At 35.2% G+C, this 5,723-nt stretch overlaps 1 pseudogene; it reads left to right on the top strand.

Annotated features, from left to right (window-relative positions):
• Positions 1–255: 255 nt before the first annotated feature.
• Positions 256–5,367, top strand: LOC114460815 (protein canopy 4-like; annotated as a pseudogene).
• The last annotated feature ends 356 nt before the right edge of the window (positions 5,368–5,723 follow it).

Raw genomic sequence — 5,723 nt, 5'->3', positions numbered from 1 at the left:
TGGGGATGAAAAAACATTACAAAAAAAAAAAACTGTTTTAATCTTTAAATTGAATGTAAGAATGTGTGTCTTTGTGTGTTAACCCTGAGGTGGACTGGCGACCTATGAGTGGTGTACCTTTAAAGACTTTTTAAAACTTATTAAAATAATGCAATGGGCTCTGGCGCCCTCGTGTGGCCTGGAATAGCAAAAGCATAGATAGTTGAAAGATTTTTAATTCATATGTGGGAATTTTCATTTTTTTAAATTACTTTACAAATTAAAGTAGAATATAGAAAACTAAAAACACTTATTAAATTAATGAGTTAGACTAACAAAACACTAAAACATTAAAATAAACACCTAAATAATATTAAAATTATGTGAAAACAAAAATGGCCTCAATTCCTGATGAAAAACGGAGTAAATTAAAAACAAATAAAATGACAGCAATAATATTCCATTATTATCATATATTTATAAAATATTAATATAATTACTGAAAATATAACATCAAACCTGGAGTTAATGACAGGTGTTACAGGCACGGCCTGTCTCTTTAAGAGAGGTGTTGCATTGTGGGAGGTGGCGGCATAACCGGGTTGTTTACGTGTGGGTAATGTAGTGTTTCCGGTCAGTCCGGGTGTAGATGTTCTCCGTGTGTGCTCTCTCTGTAAAGTTATCATGCAGCGTGTTCATGACCATAAAGAGAGGATTTAAGTACATCATACCCTCAGATACCTGCCTGGGTTAGGGTTAAAAATACATAACCCAAAAACAATGCCAAATAAAAACTTTTGGAGAACAAGACAATGAAAGTAATGTAAAACACAAAAAAATAAATAAATCAAAAAACAACAAAATGAGGGGAAAAAACAATAAATACACCGTCAAAAGCTAAAAGAACAACAAAAGTAAAACGGGGAATAGTAAACAACTCAAAAACAAGTATAAGCGTAGATATGTACCGGTATGTGTGTTTTATATGTGTAAGTTTAAGTTAAATCCTGTTGAACATCCTCTCTCGCTCCCTGTTCTGATCGATGCTCGACTAGCCATGCCTGTAACGTTTCACTGCGCATGCTCCGATCATGCCGATGTGGCCGTTGTCTTCCAGACCTTCCTGACGTCACCCAGAGTTTAGGATGAAATAATGAGTGTAAATAATGAAGCTTTTTATGGTTTTACAGCTGTTTGGTCTTTATAGTGGAGTCAGTGTGGAGGAAGGAGATAGACTTATCAACAAATGTGAAGGTAGGATTATTTTAATCAGGCTCTACTACTGTGTATCAACAGAGAGTAATGAGTCATTACGTGTTTATAACATGTGTAATAATCATATCCAAACATAATGATAAAAATCTATTTATACTGATAAAGCAACAGGGAATGCACTCACCTCTGAAGGTGTGCTATGGTATCTGCCACTAAGATGTTGATAGTAAATATAATACTTCTTTTTTTCTTCTTCTTGTTATTAATTGTAAAATGAATGAGTCTGTGATAACCACATTTATTTATTTAAATAATATCCAGTGTTATCCAGGAAGTTCTATTATTATTCGCATCTTAAAAATTTAAATCCTTGTTTTAATCAGAAATAAAAATGCATTAAAAAGTGACCACAAAACGGTGGAAAAGGTGGTAAAATGGGATTTTAAAAAAACACAGAAAATTGTTAAAAGTTGCAAATTAGAGAAAAGTAAAAGAAAAGAAGGGGAAAAAGAGGGGGGAGGGGTTGCAAATTAAAGTGACCAAAAACGGACGGAAAAAGTGGTTAAAAAAAAAATAATAATACATGACTCAATTGTCAATATTGGAACAATGAGTTTAAACTGGCAAATAATAGGCATGACAAATGGTGAATGTGGTTAAAATGGCAAAATAAGTATGAAATATGGTGAAAAGAGGTTAAAAGTGACAATAATGGGTCAACATATGCAACATTAGGTGGAAAAAGTGGTGGAAAGGGTTTATAAGTGCTGAAAATGTCTTCAACGTGGAAAAAATGTGCAGAAAAGGTAATAAAAATTTGTTGAAGTGACAGAAATGTAGCAAAAAATGCACTAAAAGGAGCAAAAAATATGGCAAGAAATAGTGATGAGAATAGGTTAAAATATGGCAAGTTTGGTGCAGTTGCAGAATGCCCTTATTGTGGCAATTAAAAATAGAAATAAAGTGTAACCTTTTAAAAAAGAAACATTTTGGCTTTTCTTCTAATCTCATAAAAGTAAAGTTTGCAATCACAAATGTTATTTTAGAACAGTAATGATAAAGCTATTTATTAATAAAGTTCAAAGAAAAAAGAGCAGCTGTTAATGGATCTTCTTCATCCTCTAGTGTGTAAGTTCTTGACGGTGGAGATGCAGGAGGCGCTGGAGAGGACAGGTCGGTCCAAGGAGGTGCTGGAGTTGGGGGAGGTGCTGGACACGGGCAAGAGTAGACGCAATATTAAATAGTACACGTTGTAAGAACAACACACTCATCAACCATAATTATCCTTAAATAGCTTTAGAATGCTTAGGATTTTAAAGCATTGCATCGTGGGTAGTTGATGATCTGTGTGTTGATGTTTAGGGAGACCCGTTTGACTGAGGCCGTGGACAACATCTGTGAACGCATCCTGCAGTACAGCGTTCACGCATAGAGGCCTGGAAGTCTACGCTACGCCAAGGTCAGTCCACCGCCTCATTGTTACCTTTAAACAATCCTCCACTGGTTTTACAAGTTTGGCCTAAAACCTTTGAAATGTAATTATTAGAAGATCTATGCCTAACCAAACCATATTTGTTTAATTATTGTTTTTTTTATTTGGCTTTCATAAATAATTATGCATATTTACAGATATTGTACATGATATGAGTGATAACACGTGTTGTAAAGGCTATTTTACACAATAGGTGTGGCTACAGATTTATACTTGTTCGTTGGTGTACCATGGGCACTAAAAGTCTGGGAACCACTGATCTACACAACTAAAAAATACAAACATGTAGAGGCAGCTCAGTGGGAGCACTAAACAGAAACTAAAAAAGAGAAGGAGATCAGAAACACAGAACATATAAAGAAGCATAAACTGAATATAGGTCATTTTTTCACTCCAGTGTATTTTGCCAGATCAGCATTTCTTTGAGAGAAATTGTCAGGTTTCCAGATGTTTATGTTTTGCCAGATTAAACTGATGCTGATGTGTTTTATTTTCATAGCATCATATGTGAGTGAGGGGCTTTGATAAGATGACATAGTGGTACATTTGTATTTCTATGAGCATTTGCACATCTGTACGTCATAATGCACATGATGACAGTTAGATATTGGTGCAGTGAGTAAATGTATGTATATTACTGGAATTTATTTATTCTTTGCCATATTATAGTAATCCTGGGGTCGTGATGATGGGGCCCTTGAATATTGTTGCCCAGGGTACAGCGGTGTTAATCTGGCCCTGCCGTGAGGGAAAGGATGTTTATTTATGTGGAAATGTTCTTCTCACTCTCATCCTTGTCTGTTTCAAACACCGTCTAACCTGGTAAAAAACTACACAAATCATCACTGACTCCTAAATCAGAGACACCAGTGCCTGTTTAACTTTAATGTGTCTATAAAGCTCTGTTTGTTTGTAGTGCTGCTGTGCTCTGTGAAAACATGACTCAGCTTTAATCAGCTTCACCTGCTCAGTGTTTAAACATCTCATCAGAGCTACAGAACATCTGGATAAAGTTGTTCTGTTGTTGTGGACTAGACCATCAATACCAGTGATTGTAGAGTCTGAAACATCACAGATTATTGATAACTTCTGATACTGTAAAATATTCTGACCTCTAGTGGTGAAAAAACACTTCTTACACGTGATGTTTGCACATTTATTTTTGTTTAATCATTACGTTCTGGAATGATGTCATCAGGATCATTTAAATGAGGTTAATTTAAATTAATTTGATCAAAACTTAATCAATAAACCTGATCAGATTCAGTAAACCATTGATCCCTGAGGGTAAATATAGTGACATTAATGCTGTTCTCATACATCTTTATATGACATGAATAATTAAAAAGGAGCAGTCAGAATAATCCATGTCACTACAACTTATATCTACCTTTTAATTGTATTTTACTCATTATTTTAAACATAGATTTTTGTTTAATTATAGTTTTCTTTTTTATTGGTATTTATTTTGTTTCCTCACAGTACAACTTATATCTTCCTTTTAATTGTATCTTTCTTTTTTTTTTTCATCCATTTTTGTTTAATTATGGGTTTTTTATTTTCTTATGGTCCATGTGGGCTCCCCATGTTGGTGACCCCTGATTTAGAGAAACTAAAAGCAGCATGAGTTGGCATTTTTTGAAAAAGCTGCTAAAGGATCTAAAAAGCAGGCTGAATGCTTCACTCCAATAGGATGTTTACAGGCAGTGGGGCCGTGTGACATCATCAATCACCTGATTTCAAGATGGTGGAACACAGGTTCTTAAACGGTAAAATAGTCCCATTTTTAAAAGTTAGTAAAATAAATATGGTGCATAATAATAAGTTTTGTTTGGTATAGATCTTCTAATAGTATATTTCAATCATTTTAGACCAAACTTGTAAAAAAAAAAAAGTGGACGATCCCTTTAAAGCTGATCACGTGACCCAAGCAGGAAGTCAGTGTTTTGTTGGTGTGACTACAGGGAACCAGTCAGACCATGACCACACTAAAAAACCTGGTGGGTAATAAGTGAAAGTGGACCTGGGAATGCCGTACGAGCTGTGGGACCAACCGTCTGCAGAGGTCACCGACATGAAGAAACAGGTGGACCTGATCATTTAAAACTTTTAGACGACATTTATTTGTTTTTGTTAAAAGTTAAATCAACACAAGAGTCATTCATAATAGGTAATAGTTTAGTGTTCTAAATAACATGTGTTTACTAATGCAGTTGTGTGTGTGGGTGTGTGTTCAGTGTGAGACCATGCTGGAGCAGTACGAGGACGTAGTGGAGGACTGGTACTTCCATCACCAGGACCAGAGGCTGGAGAACTTCCTGTGTGAGAAGCACATCCTGAAGACGTCAGAGCAAGGTGACAAATATAAAGAAAGAGCAGACAATGCAGAGTGGAATCAAAAAAGTACCGTATTTGAGAGTTAAACTTACCAAGTCTCCTTAGTGCAGCAGTTCCTGATTAGAACCACAGGAGGTGCTAAATGTACCAACTTAAAAAAAAACAGAAAAACCCTTGAGATACCAGGGGTTCTCAACCGAGACACTGGGAAGTGGTCGTCAGAATATTTTCTGAACAATTTGAGCCCATTTTTGCTTATGTTTTTACACTTTTTTTCTGCAACTACACCAAACTTGCCATATTTTAACCCATTTTCATCACTTTTTCTTGCCATAGTTTTGCTCCTTTTAATGCATTTTTGCTACATTGCTCCCATTTCTGACACTTCTCCATCAAATTTCAATGTCTTTTCTGTACATTTTTTCCACTTTCAAGACATTTTCAGCACTTATAAACCCTTTCCACCATTTTTACCACCTAATGTTGCATATGTTGACCCATTATTGTCACTTTTAACCTCTTTTCACCATATTTTATGCTTATTTTTTTTTCTTCAATTTAACCACATTCATGATTTGTCATGCCCATCATTTGCCAGTTTAAACCAATTGTTCCAATATTGACACTTTGAAACCTTTTTACCACTTTTTCTGTCTGTTTTGGCTGCTCTAATTTGTAAGTTTTAACCAGTTTAGCTCCT

Source organism: Gouania willdenowi, unplaced genomic scaffold (assembly GCF_900634775.1).
Source record: "Gouania willdenowi unplaced genomic scaffold, fGouWil2.1 scaffold_77_arrow_ctg1, whole genome shotgun sequence".
Taxonomy (NCBI): domain Eukaryota; kingdom Metazoa; phylum Chordata; class Actinopteri; order Blenniiformes; family Gobiesocidae; genus Gouania; species Gouania willdenowi.
This window is presented reverse-complemented; position numbering and strand designations above follow the sequence as displayed.